We start from the raw sequence: 17,602 nt of genomic DNA, 5'->3' as shown, positions 1-17,602 counted from the left end.
CAATAGAAACAACGTTCTGCGTATTAAATCCGATGGAGTGTGCCCCCCCCACTCATGGCATGCTCAACATCTGTAAATGTTTGTGAAGGGGATGCCCACTGGGAGAGGACATTTGCAGAGATGACATGCTGCTATTAACAGTGACACTGAACATCCAGTGGGGCCTCGTCGTCCTTTAGCACTGTATCTGATCCACACACTGTCACCTCATGGGGATTCGAAAGCTCACACAGGACTCCCCATCCCACGAGGGCAAGGGAAAGTTCATCCCGGGACATGACTCAGTACCCATTATCAATAGAGTTCATCATGTGGAACCTCACGCTCTGCAGAGTGCCCCCTGGAGTTCACACTGCTGTATTTCACCAAACCATGGGTACCGAACACAGTGGTAACTCATGGTTTCCTAGAAGACATCTAACAATCTCCAAGCTGCATGGCCACCTTCTCTAGCCGAGACCAGCCCTCTAGACTTCAGCTTGGTGGGGGTGATGCCTTAAATCTACATGGAGAACTTTGTTACGGCAAGTGCTACTGACAAAGCAGTGGTGATTCCAGCCTGTGTTGTCCAGCTTCTGTCCTCCACCAAGCTGCCAACTGTTACAGCGGGTCATGGCACGGGCAGAAAAAGAGCGACGATCCAAGGAGCAGCTCACATAAAAAGTGGTTTATTAAACAAAACTGAACAGAAAGGACAAACTAGAAAGAGTCCACGACGGGTCAAAACTAAACAGATAAAACAGAAATGACAGCAGGGAGCAACTCTGGAAACTGCAGTACAGAAGGCAAGAGGAACACAGAAAAACTACAATGACTGACATGAAAAAACTACCATGACTAAAGCTAACAACAACAATGACAGAACATAATGAGTTCAGGCACTTATAACTACACAGATAACAAGGGCTAGCAAGGGGCAGGTGTGGAATCTGACCAAAAACAACCATCAGCAATGGCATGGGACAACAAGCAACAGGTAGAGTAAATTACAAATAACAAGCACAGAAACTAAGAAACCTTGAACACTGAGGGCTAACACTAGGAAAGACTAGGAACATAAATACAAGAACAGAATTTAACCAGGGAGTAAACACAAGAAAGTGTAACTGGAATATATACACTTAATAAACCAGGAGAATATAAAATAACATGTTATAAAACAACTAGTTGAGACTAGCCAGACCCACAACAAAAAAGGGGAGTTGAGAACAGTAGCCGACCGCTTAGCCCGTTAAGCCACACGCAGCCCATGGAGCCGGCAAACACACTAGGGACTAAGGGCTACAAGTCTGGGGAGGGAACAGGATGGCCAGCGACACCTGCTGGACAAACAGGGACAAGACATATGGGACAGGACCAGATGGGCACTGATCCTGATATCCTAGCAGCCTCCTGTGTCATCCTCATGGTGATGTTATGGACTTGTGCTTCTAAGGACCCAGCAAGCATATTTATGTGGGATCGCAGACATCTTGATGGCAGGTTTTATATAGATTACGTAGCACAAGGCCGCAATCGCTGGGCAGATATTCAGTTAGTAGTTTGCAGCAGATCCCTGCTGCTTTTGGATGAGCACCAGGTCACAGAGGGGTGTGTAGAGACACACAGGTCCAGCCGTGGAGTTAACAAGAAGAGTACTAGATGGACAAAGCCCGAGTCAAGGGGCCTGAGGTGGAAAAAGTCTAGAAACACTCACCAGAACCAAACACGCAACAAATGTACTAGGAATGAGTATGGCTGCATACCTACCAAAATAACCTGTAAGCGGCATGCAAAGAGCAGGCACTGTGGCCAGGACACTTATACAGGCTGCTCATCTCAGTAACTCTCCTTAAATTGGATCCATGTGTCCACTACAACAAACACACAACCCCTACTCCCCATGCACACACAGAGGAGACATAAGTCAAGTAAACCATGGTCTTTGGGTGGCTCGTTGGCAAGCACCCCTGTCTCCCCACGTCCCTGGTTCTGGGTTGAAATCCTATCTCTGCTCTGTGTGGAGTCTGCATGTTCTCCATGTGCTGTGTGGGTTTCCTCCTACAATCCAAAGACATGCAGTCAGGCTAACTAGTGTCTCTAAATTGTGAGATGGACTGGAGTCACTGTAGGAAGCCTTTTTGATGTGGATCAAACCACCCCCCCCCCCCCCCCCCCAATGTCCTGGAGACATAAAGCTAAAGCATTACAGCAAACATTCCTGTATGTTACAGTACCACGTGTGGAGGGGAAACCCACTCAGTGTAATGCACTCAGCCTGAAGATACTGCAGAACCAGCTTCCGTTCCCTTCAGTACAAGGCTGACAGGATTATTAGGGTGCCATCTATAGCTTCTGGGGGAGGCTTCCTGAAAGCCTGGGTGTATCCTCACAGGAGGAAGCATGTCTTACCACAATCGCGCTGCTGAACGTGTAAAACACAACTGGGAGACTTGCTCCAGGGTTCACAGCCCCGCCAGGAGACCTGGGGAAGCGTGCAGTGGGATAGTCTTTTTAATTCATTTTGTATGCGTGTTTTCACAACATTACATTGTCTCAAAGCTCTTTACATAATCCCTTCCCAAAGCCCCCAGTGAGCAAGCCAGAGGCAACAGTGGCAAGGAAAAACCCCCTAGAAGAAAGAAACCTTGGAAGGAACCAGACTCAGAGGGGGAGCCCAGGCAGAGGAAGTTCAGCATATGAGATATGACCCGCATTTTCATACCAGGGGGTATTCCACAAAACAGAATTTCCCAGTTAGCTGAATAACTTAAGCCAAACGTGAAAACCATCCAATAGGAGGAGAGGTGACATTCCTATTGGACAATCCTTACATTTGGCTTAAGTTAAAAAATTCCTGCTTTGTGAAATACCCCCGCAATAATGTATTGCCACAGGTTACAGATAAGACACTAATTGCTAAAGAGGCTTCCTGCATCTGAATTAGGCAGATAGCAATGGTTACTGAGACAGATCAAATAGCGCTACGTTTGTTTAGCACAATTTTTATCCAAAGTGACATACAATTGAGGGAAGAGGATCAGATGGTCCCTGGAGCAATTGGGGGTTAAGGGCCTTGCTCAGGGCCCCAATGGTGACATCACTCTGCTGACCCTGGGATCTGAACCAGAAACATTCCAAAAACAGGCAGAGCATCCTATCCCACTGAGCCACACACTGCATTAAGCAGCAGCCAAACTGGAGGAAAGCACACGTTTGTGTACGGTGCTTGTGATCAGCTTTCTGTTCCCCACACACCCTGCTCTTATACCTGGGAACTAATTTCACACTTTGCGTCGAGCCGGTTAGCAAAGGGGGCTGAGAGATTAATCAGGCAGATTACATCTGCGGCCGCTCAGTAGGATGGATCCTGCCTTTAAGGTGTGTGTGGTTCTCTTCAGATGGGGGGTCGAGGCCTGGCTCTTTTATTTACAGAAATCTGCCTTGACCTGTTAAACTCAGATGGCCAGTCAGGCTGAGCCGCTCCTCATTAACACAGGGCGTGGGGCGCAGACTGTCAAGATAGTTTTAGCATGAGGAATTTTAACCCCCCCATTCAAGGAGGTAAGTGGTGACATCTTACATTGCGAATTGTGTGCACACAACACAGCACCAGGTAGGCAGGCTTACGTGGCTGACAGGGTGGGGGCCCCTCATGTTGTGGGGGGGGTGGATCAAAATCGGGGGCGGGGCATATGGGGTGGGGGGGGACACAGCACGTCAGGAGACAAGCCTGATATGCTTTCTGCCTGCGGCCGCAACACCGCCAGCCAGGGCAATTAGCTCTACCCCTGCTGGTGTCCCCGCACAATGCCCCAGCATCCACCTTTGCCTTCCACCCTCTGTGCTTCTCTGAATACACAGTTACTGTTGAGGCAGAAGAACTGGATTCTGGGAAAACGTGAGATACATGATCAGACGATCACATTTCTAAGCCAAGCACTGACCATAGGCACATTTAGAACATCACCCTGCTATTTTCAACGTTTTATATATCTCATCCTTTTTTTTTCATGAGGCACCAAAAGCAGTGTTCACCGCACAAGCGTGACCCCATCTATCGCTGGTGGGAATCTATAAAATATGCAGCAGACATCAGCAGCCTGCAACTTCATTCAACAGGAACGTGCCAGAAGCGCCAAGTGGCAGGACCCTTTAGACTTCTTGAATGAATGGAGACCTTAACCTTGAGTGTGGATTAGTATAGCTAGCTTTAACATCTTTCTATACCTAAGCACCACATGGTTGCTCAAACCCCCCCGCTCCTCCTGGATCCAGGTTCAGATGTATCTTAAAGAAACAGAACCCAGACCATTTGGGTAACATTTAGAAACCTCCTAGCGCTTCATGTTAACATACAGGCCAATGTCGTGCGAAGTATGTGACATCATCAGAGAGGTGCAGCATCTCACAGAAGGGCCAGGGCTGACTATAAACCAAGCCTTCCAAGTGGAGCCCGTTGGTGACCTCACCGGATCTGAACGTCTCCGGATTCAGGTCTCGGCAGGGCCCCGATAAAATCCAGCCCTGACTCATCACAGCAGGAGTGGCCAACCCGCGGCTCCCGAGCCGCATGCGGCTCTGTGTCTGGTTTCATGCGGCTCTTACGTTCATATCGAAGTTTGTGTTTTTTTTTAATGTGCGTGTTCGCTTCGCTTGAGTTCAATACGGTATTTTCGTCAAATGCGCATGTACGTGAGATGAAAATACCACAAAGTTTCCCAGTAGGGGCAAGATCATTTAAGTAAACAAGTTTGCTCTCAAAATGGCAGGGAAAAAATTAACAGCAAAATGAAAATATGAAGATCAACACAGGACATTTTTAACAGAGTGGGAGAGTTTATATTTTTTTGTTGAACGTAATGGCAAGCCATTCTGCCTTATATGTCAGGCGTCATTAGCGTATTTCAAAGCTTCAAATCTTCAGTGCCACTTCAGCTCACTCCATGCTAACATCAACCAGGAATTTCCAAAAGGGACTGAACTTCGCAAGCACGAGTAGGTCACTTTGAAAAGTTAGGCAGAAAAGCAGATCAGAGACCGTAACGCTCGCATCGTATCAACTGGCCTGGAACATTGCACGGGCTAAAAAGCCATACAATGAATTGGAGTTCGTTAAAAAATGCCTCAGTGACGTTGTTGAAATCTTGTCTCCTGAAAACGACAAACTAAAGCACATGGTATCAGACGTCCAACTGTCCCACCACACTGTTGAACACAGAATATCGGACATTAACACGCCTATTGAATCACAGTTGCACTCTGACCATCAATCATGAGTATTTTAGTGTCGCATTGGATGAGAGTTGTGACATACAAGACAAGCCTCAGTTGGTAATATTTGCACGGTCTGTGTCAAACGATTGTGTGATCAAAGAAGAACTCCTTGATATTGTGCCATTAAAAGACAGTACCCATGGCATAGATGTGAAAGAAACAATGATGGCTGCATTTGTGAAAGCAAATCTGCCCATACCGAAACTAACTGCAATAGCCACAGATGGAGCGCCAGCCACGATCGGATCTGTGAACGGGCTTGTGGGGCTGTGCAAAGCTGACCAAACATTTCCCGAGTTTTGGAATTTCCACTGCATCATCCACAGGAAGCAACTCGTGTCTAAATCATTGAATTTAGACAACGTCATGAAACCTGTGATGGAAATCATCAACTACATCCGCACACGTGCGCTTAACCACAGGCAATTCAAGAATCTCATCACTGAGCTGGACCAAGGGCTTCCAGGTGACCTGCCACTGCACTGTGAGGTGGCTGTCAAAAGGTCAGGTTCTTTGAGCTTTTGGATGCCGTGAAACTGTTAATGGAAGAGAAGGACAAGGACTATCCCGATCTCTCGGACCTCAAGTGGATTATGGATCTGGCCTTTTTGGTCGACGTGCTATGTCACTTGGACAGACTGAACCTGACCCTGCAGGGTAAGATAAAAATGCTGCCTGACCTGGGGAGTATTCCAGAAAGCTTGGTTAACTTACCATTTGGTAAATCTTAACCTCTGGGTTGATATACCCCAAACCCGCATACCATGAGTATGTCGGTTCCAAAACACCTGAGAAGAGTAAGTTCAATCAACCTCCTATTGGTTACCCAGAGTTAATGCGCGTGCACCGTGCATACATAAAGACGTTTTCAATTGATCGCCGATTTCACGAGTCAGAATGGAAAATCAAAGTGAAAAAAAGAGAGCGGCATACTTCACAGAGGCGGAGTTGGAAGTTTTAATGCACGCATATGAGGAATTCAAGCCAATAATAATGAAAAAAAGCAATACGGCTGCATCGGCTAAAGAAAGAGTTGGCTTGGCAAAAAATAACGGACAGAGTAAATGCGTGTGTATTAAATTGCAAATTTGACATCGCCTCCCCTTTTATTATAATGCAAAATAATTAAACACATAACCCTTCCGCATCCTTTTGACTGTTAAATCACTATGAAAGCATTTACTTTTCCTGCCATTCATTTCTTTAGGTTAAAATAAAAATGTGTATCGACTAGGAATATACATGTATGGTTTCTTATTTAATAAGGTGTAATCCTTCTGGAGCCAGAAGAACTTTGAGCCAAGTCAAAATGAAACACAAAAACATTCTGCAAAAAGGTAATTGATTACACGATCACTTAACTATTTATTAAACACGATTTAGTATATTCTTTCTGTCATGTAGCTAATAGAAAAAAGGCTGAAGCCCGTCTAACTGGCGGGGGCCCACCACCATCTCCCCTCACCCCATCTGAGGGCAACCAGTGGTAACCAGCATTGTACTGTCCTGTAATGATTACCTATAGTTAGTGGAAAAAAGTAATGAGTTTGATGATTTTAACAAGGCAAAAAATTAAGGATACAAAATCAAGTTACCTGCACATTGATACTATGAATAGATTTCCTACGCTATCTCGCTGTACTTGTATAGTGACAATAAAGACATCTATCTATCTATCTATCTATCTATCTATCTATCTATCTATCTATCTATTAACATAGTCTCCCTCATTTATTGAAGGAGCTTTAATAGGAATGTAGGTGCCATCAATGCACCCAATTATGAATGAATGAATGAATGCCTTTTATTGTCACTATACATGTATTACATGTATTCCAAATTACATTTTGAAACCCTGAAATAGAAAGTCATATGTGGAAGTATCAAGTGTGTGTGTGTGCAGGATGAATACATGTAGGCTATAGATATAAATAGTATGACTACATATTAAATATGCATCATAGATTTTACTACAAAGGACAAACCTACCACTCTGTGGAATTCCTCTTTAATAACACGCAGAGCTTTATGGACAGGGAACTGTACAAACGTGTGTAAGAAGCGTTAAGTACCAGACATACTGTGCGAACGGCTCTACACACAGTTGCCTTTCCTACATGTTCTGTGTTGCCCATATTGTTAAATAATGCCCTGACGCAAAAAACCGAAGTGCTATGCACAGAATCGCAACCGAAGTGCTAAGCGCAGACCCGCGGTTTGGGTTTGTGACATTTGCAATATGCGGTTTCAAGAGATGTTAAGTAAATGAACGATTCTTTTGAAAACCGATACCGCTTTTTCAAATAATCATTAGGAAATGAAAAGACATCAATACGCTGTCTTATAACTCTCTCCCGGCGAAAAAAACCTTGTATAATTTGTGCCTCCACGTCCACAGGATCGTCATCAAAAGGGCACGCCATGCTCAGTAACCTTCTGCAACAAACTGACCCTGGAACATAACCTTCTCAGTAGCAGGTTATCTTCAGAGAGTAAGCTGCTATGGTTACGTACATACCCAGAAAGTTAACCTCCGTTTTTGGAACCGAAAGTTGAGGTTATCCACTAACTTACCCTTAAACTTACCCGGGTATGTCACATAACCTGCTTTCTGGAATACCCCCCTGGTGCAAAGTGTGTTTGCGTTTGTCAACAAACTGAAGCTGTTCAAGGCGCATATTCAAAAGGGAGATTTAACGCATTTTCCCACTCTGCTAAAAGCCAGCGGGCAAGTCACCAGCGCTGCCCTGAATAAGCAAAGAGCCAGATATGCAACACTGGTTGAAAACCTGCATGAAAGCTTTGTGACCTGGTTCCGTGATCTACAACTGAAAAGGCCACAGATTAAGTTCCTCGTCATTTAATGCGGAGACGGACTGTTTGAAAGCCGCACTAGTCACAGATGAGGCTGCGGCTGAGTTGGACATGATCAATCTTTGTGAGGAGGACCAACTGAAACCTGCTTTAAGGGAAGGGAACATTGAGTTCTGGAAAAGTGTGCCAATGGAAAAATACCTCAATGTCAAACGGGCTGCGCTTAAGATACTGTCAATGTTTGGGTCAACGTACGTCTGCGAGTCTGTGTTTTCTACCCTGAAACACGTGAAATCAAAACATCAATCTGTTCTGACTGACACCCATGTGAAAGAATTGCTTTGAGTGGCAACAACAGAATACAAGCCAAATTTGAAGAGGATTGTTCAAGGCAAGGAATGCCAGAAGTCCCACTAAGCAACATGCATAGTAAAAGAAAAACGCTATTGTAAATTATTATATTTTTGTTTGTGGACATGGATGAACTGAGAGTTTGTCTGTGAGACAGTGCACACAATGTTCATTGTTGAAAATTACTGGCCTGTGGTGTTAGTACTGTAGGAGTCAATTTCTGTCATTATCATGTTGGTGTGTGACATTTACAATAAATCTGGCTGAGCAGAGGTGTGTGTGTGTGTGAGAGAGGAAGGGATGGGTGATGTTCATGTGTGCCCAGGTGTATGATGTGGCTCTTTGCGGTAACACAGTAAAAAATGTGGCTCTTGGTCTCTGATTGGTTAGCCACCCCTGCATCACAGGGATCTGGTAGGTCAGCCAGGTCCTGGGGGATTCCCTGTTGGTGATGGCTGGGGTCCGAGGAGGGTGATGCTTTCACAGCCTGTCACGGCTGGTTATCAGCAAGAGGCTCCAGCGCCACTCCCCCCCCCCCCTCAAATCCTACAGGGTTCTTGGTGGTTTGAGCACTGCCTTGCAGTGTGCTGTTCCCCTAGGGGCTGCATGCAGACAGAGGACAGACAGCCGACTTGGGTGGCCCCTGGCCCTTAAGCATCCTGGCCTCACACTTCCTGTGGGAAGGGATGGGCATCTTCCCTAAAAATATGAAAATGGACGCTGGGATAATGGTCCTGCTTGGGTTGACATGGTAAAAAAACCTTGTGAGGATGCTTGGAGACCCTCCAGAAGGAGTGATAACGAACATCATAACTGACAACGGTCAGAGAGTACGGTGTGAGTGAGAGGGGCGTAGCTGTGGAGACACAACGGCACACGCCCACCTGTCCCATCCACAGGACCTTGCTGAGTAATCAAAGTTCCGTTTATTACCTGCTGATGTCAGTTCCCCTGGCCACTTGCAATACAGAATTGTGTCAGAGAGAATGATGATTGGGTGCGGGGGTTGGAGCCTGCTCCCTGAGCCAATACGGGGGCCGGATCCAGCAAACACCTCGAAGAGCTTCAGACTCATCTCCACATGCCCCTGCTGTCTGGATGAGACAGCAACATTTGTTCATTTTACATTTACCTGGCACTTTTAACCAAACTGACTTAGAACAGAGGGAAGGGTTACAATTTATGTTGCTGCCTGGGATTCAAAACCACAACCACTGTGATTTTAACACAGTGGTTGTGCTTTATCTGTTGAGCTATGGGGGGTACAATATACAATGGTGACCAAAAGTTTTGAGAATGAAACAAGAATTGATTTCCACAAAGTCTGCTGCTTCAGTGTTTGTAGATCTTTTTGTCAGATGTTTCTATAATTACAAGCATTTCATAAATGTCAAAGACTTTTATTGACAATAACATAAAGTTTATGCAAAGAGTAAATATTTGCAGTGTTGGCCCTTCTTTTTCAAGACCTCTGCAATTTACCATGGCATGCTATCAACTTCTGGGCTAAATCCTGACTGACGGCAGCCCATTATTGCATAATCAATGCTTGGAGTTCGTCAGAATTTGTGGGTTTTTTGTTTGTCTACCCACCTCTTGAGCATTGACCACAAGTTCTCAATGAGATTTACGGTCTGGGGAGTTTCCAGGCCATGGACCCAAAAAGTTGATGTTCAGTTCCCTGAGCCATTTAGTTATCACTGTTGCCTTATGGCATGGTGCTCCATCATGCTGGAAAAGGCATTGTTCATCACCAAACTGAACTTGGATGGTCGGGAGAAGTTGCTCTCAGAGGATGTTTTGGTACCATTCCTTGTTCATGCCTGTGTTCTTAGGGAAAAATGTGAGTGAGCCCACTCCCTTGGCTGAGAAGCAACCCCACACATGAATGGTCTCAGGATGCTTTACTGTTGGCATAACACAGGACTGATAGTAGCACTCACCTTTTCTTCTCCAGATAATCTTTTTTCCGGATGCTCCAAACAATCGGAAAAGTCCTCAGCAGTCCAATCCCTGTAGCTTTTGCAGAATATCAGTCTGTCCCTGATGTTTTTCTTGGAGTAAAGTGGCTTCTTTGCTGCTCTTCTTGAAACAAGACCATCCTCCAAAAGTTTTCGCCTCACTGTGCATGCAGATGCACTCACTGCTGCCTGCTGTCATTCCTGAGCGAGCTCTGCACTGGTGGTGCCCCGATCCCGCGTCCGGCTCAACTTTAGGAGACAATCCTGGCACTTGTTGGACTTTCTTGGGTGCCCTGATGCCTTCTTCACAACAATTGCACCTTGAAGTTCTTGATGATCTGATAAATGGTTGATTTAGCTGCAATCTTAGTAGTAGCAATATCCTTGACTGTGAAGCCCTTTTTATGCAAAGCAATGATGACTGCACGTGTTTCATTGCAGGTAACCATGGGTCACAGAGGAAGAACAATGATTTCAAGCACCACCCTCCTTTTAAAGCATCCAGTCTGCTATTCTAACTCAGTCAGCATGACAGAGTGATCTCCAGCCTTGTCCTCGTCAACATTCTCACCTGTGGTAACAAGATTATCACTGAAATGATGTCAGCAGGTCCTTTTGTGGCAGGGCTGAAATGCAGTGGAAATGGGTTTTTGGGATTAAGTTCTTTTTCATGGCAAAGAGGGAGTTTGCAATTTATTGCAGTTCATCTGATCACTCTGCATAACATTCTGGAGTATATGCAAATTGCCATCATAAAAACCAAGGCAGCAGACTTTGTGAAAATTAATATTTGTGTCATTCTCAAAACTTTTGGCCACGGCTGTAGAAAAGGGGGCTGAAGCAGGGGATGGGGAAGTGTGTAATATTGGAGGAGGAAATATAATTCTGAAGCAGGATGGATCCTTGATTAAGGTCTTCCCATTCTGCACCACTGTCCATCCTGCAGCAGCGGAGACTACACAGGAATCTGCAGGTGATGGGGGTCTGGGGTCCGGCCATGTCACAACTTGGTTCACATGGATTTGCTCCCTGAATTCACCCCTTTGGACGTCTTATTTTGTCACTACCCATTTGAACATTGATTATTGTCCAGAGTGACAGCTATGGTGACCCCTCAGTGACTGCAGTCTCCAAGGGATGTCCCGTCGATCCTCGGGACCGAATATGAGGCCGACTCTACAGGGAAGGGAGGTCGCGTGTCCATTTTTCCCCATGAGCTGACCAAGGCTATCAGTAGTGAGGTAAGACCACCCCCAATCAACCATGACTGCAGAATTATGGGAAATCAATTAGGATGTAAGCTGAAGGATTGGTGGGAACAGGATGGAGAATTGGTGGGGAGGGGAAGAGAGAGATAGAGAGAAAAGCTCAGTAACGTCGGGAAAGTCTTTTAGATCTGGGCACTATCCCCATCTCCGTGCCCCTGCAGGAGGATGTGTAGATCAGCGTCACGATGGAGCCTTTGTTCTGCCTGCTTCAGGCGGCTTCCTTTGAAGCACAATGAGGAATCTGTCCAGGCTCTAAACGCCTCATTCGCAGTGCACAGGGGGCCGGCGTAGCTGCTGCTAGACTGTCTTTGGTCAGACACAGTTCAGTTGCTAAAAGCACAACTGTGTGTGAACAGTTAGCTAAATGGGGGAAAAGGAGGATCAACAGTGACCCCTACAGGTGATGGATAGAACTGCAAGAGCACAGTTTTTTCTCTATTATAATACAGAGATAATGAGTATGGGGGTGTAATTATATTGTTTCTTTGTAATGTCTTATTTAAACCCCCCATACCCCAGCACCCCACTGGGGCTGAGGATCTCAATACAAAGTGTGTGCCACAGAGACAAATTACATTCATAATTCACTGTGAGGCCGCCGGTCGTGTTCACTAGTGTCGCCCCGGAAGCACTTTGATGAAAAGGTTACGCCAAAACGGGTGACACGGTTGCTGATGGTTACCAGCAGCTCATCCTCCCGCCGGCATCTCCTCTCCTGGCTGGGAATTTCCGAGGACCAATTCGGTGGGTGGCATTTTACACCACTGGGAACCGGTGACTCCATTCAGGCAGATGAGTTTCCAGATGTAATTAAGGCATGGAAATGTCCTGCTAATCACCTTCCTTTTAATTCACACGAGTGATTGAACATGACAGTCTTGGCCTATGCCTGATCACATGGTCACTGCTGGTGCTGACCATGGTAACAGGGAGGGAACCAGACCACCCCAATGGAGATGTGAATATGGGTTGGAACAGTGCTGTCTGCAGTAGAGAGATAGTACAGCAATATTACTGCTGTCTGCAGTCCCTCAGAGAAAGAGCTTCAGTGAGGGGGCTTACATTTACTCTGTCTCTGTCTGACATTTCATCCCCCTTCAGACACGCACTGCCACCCTGAACTCTTTCCTACTACTTTACCTCCCTAGATCCCTCGTACAAAGCCCAGATAATATCTAATTGACCCCCAAGTGTAAAGAGAGCAGGGAGAATTCACCACAAGCGAGTGGGCGTGTTGATGATGTTTTTATCATGCAAGTGGAGCGAAAACAGAAGAATGCAAACATCCAAGGGTAAAGAAGATGGTCATTTACACGAAGGAGACCCCAATAAAGGTGGCTAACTGGGGAGATGACAAGATTCGAGAACTTCCGTCAGTAGTACTGTAAACAAAACGCTGAGATTTCTGCAGCGTACTTTTTGCATCTTGCCCTGCCTCCTGCTCCACCCAAGTGCCACCCCTCATCAAAACCAATTGGAGTATTTCTAGTAGGTGTGAACTTGCTGACACAGTCAATCTCCAGCTGTGAGTAAACTGAGAGAGGGTAACTCTGCACCAGATCCTCCAGACGATGTCTGGAGTTTATGTGTGAAAATGGCCTTAGAATGATGCTTAATGTCCACACCAAGAAAAAAGCAATGAAAAATTTTTTTCTTTGCATTTTTTATTCATTTGGGGCAATAATAACAATAATGTTCAACTTTTTATTCAAACAACCCCATAGTTTTTAAACCACAGGCCTCTACCAAAAGGTTGAGATTTCCCTTAATGGTAAAACTCTGAATATATATAAAAATCAAATAAAATTCTTGGACTCTCTTAAAACTTCTCAGCAAAAGCCATAAAACTTCCTCAAATCTGTCTTACAGAACAGTAAGCAACGGAACCACCTGCAACAGCAGGTTTTTCGGAATTAGAGCTCCCTTATTTCTGGTGGTATGCCACAAAGCACTTGCGTGTGTGTGCAGTTTGCACGTCCTCCCTGGGTTTACTCCCATATGCCTGCATTGTGTGTGTGCAGTTTGCACGTCCTCCCTGGGAGTCCTCCCATATGCCTGCATTGCGTGTGTGTGCAGTTTGCACATCCTCCCTGGGATTCCTCCCATATGCCTGCATTGCGTGTGTGAGCAGTTTGCACATCCTCCCTGGGTTTACTCCCATATGCCTGCATTGCGTGTGTGTGCAGTTTGCACATCCTCCCTGGGATTCCTCCCATATGCCTGCATTGCGTGTGTGAGCAGTTTGCACATCCTCCCTGGGATTCCTCCCATATGCCTGCATTGCGTGTGTGAGCAGTTTGCACATCCTCCCTGGGATTCCTCCCATATGCCTGCATTGCGTGTGTGAGCAGTTTGCACATCCTCCCTGGGATTCCTCCCATATGCCTGCATTGCGTGTGTGAGCAGTTTGCACATCCTCCCTGGGAGTCCTCTCATATGCCTGCCTTGCGTGTGTGCAGTTTGCACATCCTCCCTGGGAGTCCTCTCATATGCCTGAATTGCGTGTGTGTGCAGTTTGCACATCCTCCCTGGGATTCCTCTCATATGCCTGTATTGCATGTGTGAGCAGTTTGCACATCCTCCCTGGGTTTCCTCCCATATGCCGCATTGCGTGTGTGTGCAGTTTGCACATCCTCCCTGAGAGTCCTCTCATATGTCTACATTGTGTGTACAGAACTCAGCAGAAATGAGCACAGCAGCCCCATGGAAATTAGAACTTTTACCATTTCTCAGTGATTATGAGGACAATTAGCTGTATTTTTACAAACCAGTTTCATTAAACATTTACTTCTTTGTGATATGAAAAATAATACATTTTATTCAAATAAGGTGATACAAAAATGATTACTCCTTGATTTAGAAGAACAGCAGCGACTCTTCTAGACACTGAATGAACTAGTTTATGACATACAGCCAGGTCTATATGTCCACATTCCTGAAGGATGAGCTCTTTCAGATCCTGTGTGCTGCATGAAGAATGATACGCAACTTCTCTTTGCAGAACTGAAATGAATCAGTGGCCTTAGATGTATATTTAGATGTAAATTTTAACGATAATATCGTTATATATATAATTACGATATATATTATGATATAAATTTTACCAAAAATAATACTTGTAATCATACTAATGAAGTTGTTTTAGCATTAATACCATGAAATATGCATAATATAAACAACAGTGAATAATATTTCTTGGTAAATAGTCATTTTCAATTACATTAGCTTGATGTTAGCTAAGACTTACTAACTTTACCATAAAGTGACAAATGAACCGTTTGGTAAAGTACGTTTTCAGAAAATTATTTGACCCTTATTAGACTTTATTTTTATTGATCTAATTACTTAATTCTGTTCAATAAAGCCTCTGACAGTATACAATGTAGAAAAAACACGCCTACCTTTAAAATTCTCTCCAAACAGAGTCCACATTTATAGTGTTCCTTTGTCATTCCTAACTTCCTGTGAGGAAGCCGACTGAAAAACTATACTATTAAAAAAAACAGCGACATCTAGTGGATTTTCTGAGCAAAACAGACCTAAACCAAGTGGTAGAGATGGCTCAATCAGTTAAGTTAAGTTCAGTGCATGCTTCAGTAAGATATAGGGACTCAATATGTGCTCTGCTAAATTGTTGACCAGAACGTTAAAGGGTAGTGTGTACTGTATGACTCTGTGAGTGTCTCTCAGTGTGTGTGAGACTGTGACTCTGAGTGTGTATGACTCTAAGCAACTCTGAGTGTGTGTGAGACTGTGAGTGACTCTGAGTGATACACAGCGTGCCCAGGTGCGACATGTCAGGGTCGTTCCCAGCTCGCTGTCTCCCCCTTAGTCTAGCATTGTGTCAATACAGAGGAGCAGGACAGAAACATAAGGAAGGCTCCAAAGAATTTGGGGGTTTGTCCAGAACAGGTTTGCACGTGACCTTCAACAGCACACCTGACTGGCGCTGAACTTATCAGGTCATCATGGGGCCAACTGTTATCATGCCTGGTCCTGGGAAGGTCACATGACCAGTACACTCCAGGGTGGGTCAGGTGAGGCCTATGACAACCAATCACAGCCAGTGTTGTAAGGCAGTCCAGTAACAGGCTAGATTTAGTACTGTCTGGTACACATGGGAATGAAACATGGTTTAAGAAATAAGGAGAAATGAGTATATGTAAAAGAATCCCTGCGACATACAGCACATGGGCTGTGAGTCACAGTGTTCCCTGTGCTATGTCCCCTCTACTGTGTTCCCTCGGCTGTGCTCCCTGTGCTTTGTTCTTTGTGCTATGATCCCCATACAATGTTCCCTGTGATGTGTTCTTTGCACTGTTTAACCCATACTGTGTTCCCTGTGCTGTGTTCCCCATGCTGTGTTCCCCATGCTGTGTTCCCCATGCTGTGTTCCCTGTGCTGTGTTTCTCATGCTGTGTTCCCTGTGCTGTGTTTTCCATGTTGGTTTGGGCATCTCTGTTTTTAAAAGGTGGCCATCAGCAGAGCATAAGCTGTCAATTAGGGCATGGTAGGAGAGATTTACAGAGAATGACAGGAAAAGGAGGTTGGGGCACATGTGATGAGGTGTATTTATAGAGTCACACAGTAGGAGGTCTCTGCTGTTCTGAGCCTGAGATCAGTCTCGTTTGTCACATGATTCATCGCCGGGTCGAAAAAGATGCGAAAGCAGCAGGGGGCGCTGTGTCATTCCCCACACACTCACTAAGGCAGGCAAAGGGTCAGGTAGACAAATACATGCCACCAGAAATATATAAAAACACGCAAACAAACACACACACACATACCTAGATATGCATGCAAATCCCACGCACACGTGCTATCACATGAATGTCATCTCTCACTGGGAAATCACTGCTCCAAATACAGCTCCATTCAAATGCATGCTTTTCACAAGCAAACACACACACAGACAGCCTCAATCACAGCCTCAGTCAGACACAGTCAGCATCCCACAGACATACACACACCAGTTTGTAATTATATATTTGTGGGGATTCTCCATTCATTTCTATGGAAACATAAGTAACCAAAGTAAATACAAGACTTTTGGCATTTTTACTTTTATGATTGCATTCACAGATCTTTGTGGGGTCCTGAAAAATGGTTGCCACAACATCAGAATAACAAGCTTTTATTACATTTAATATAACCCTAATCCACACACAGGCACACTCATACACACACACACAGTGCAGCCTTAATTAGAGAATGAGAGCCACCATCCGTCATTACCCATTTTAATGCCACTCTCTGTCTAGGTTTGATCTCTTCATCTGCATCGCAGACTGAAACACTCAAGTTATTCACCAAAGCCCCGTACACCCCCCTCCCCAGCCCCCACATGAGTAAATCTGGTCCACATCATTTCGCTTCACTCCCTCTCTCTCTCACTCCCTCTCTCTCTTCATTTCGAAAAACAGCAGTACTGCAGTGGGGTTTACATCCCACACATTTGATTGGGCTGTGGATTTCCCATTTGGGAAACACAGACATATGTGATGGGGGTGGGGCTGGAATAGAGGGGGCAGGGTTATGGTCGGTATGGGCGGGGCCAGTGTGGAATGGGTAGGATTGTCATTAATGTGTGATGTGGAGCTTGTGTATAAGAGGGTATAAGAAGGTGGAATGAAGCTTAATGTGGAATAAGGTGGAGCTTGCGGAAAGGGGGTGGGGTCATGTTTAACACAAAGTGGGGGTGGAGCCTGAGTAGACAGGGGTGGGGATATTATAGGTTAGCTGTGTGGGGCTGCAGCCTGGCCTACAGTCTGGCAGGTCACTCCAACCTGGAGGAAAGCAGCTGGTTAAAAGTAGGGTGATCCTGCTCCTTATGTTAGAAGGGTCTGAGATTAAACTTTAATGTCTCTGTCAAAGGGGCCGTAATGGATGTGGCAGTAACCCGGTGGAGGGCAGATGCCACCAGCATGCTCAATAATGCATCCAGGCCAGACC

The sequence above is a fragment of the Paramormyrops kingsleyae genome, chromosome 4 (assembly GCF_048594095.1).
Source record: "Paramormyrops kingsleyae isolate MSU_618 chromosome 4, PKINGS_0.4, whole genome shotgun sequence".
In the NCBI taxonomy this organism is placed as follows: Eukaryota; Metazoa; Chordata; class Actinopteri; order Osteoglossiformes; family Mormyridae; genus Paramormyrops; species Paramormyrops kingsleyae.
Note: the sequence above shows the minus strand (reverse complement) of the source record.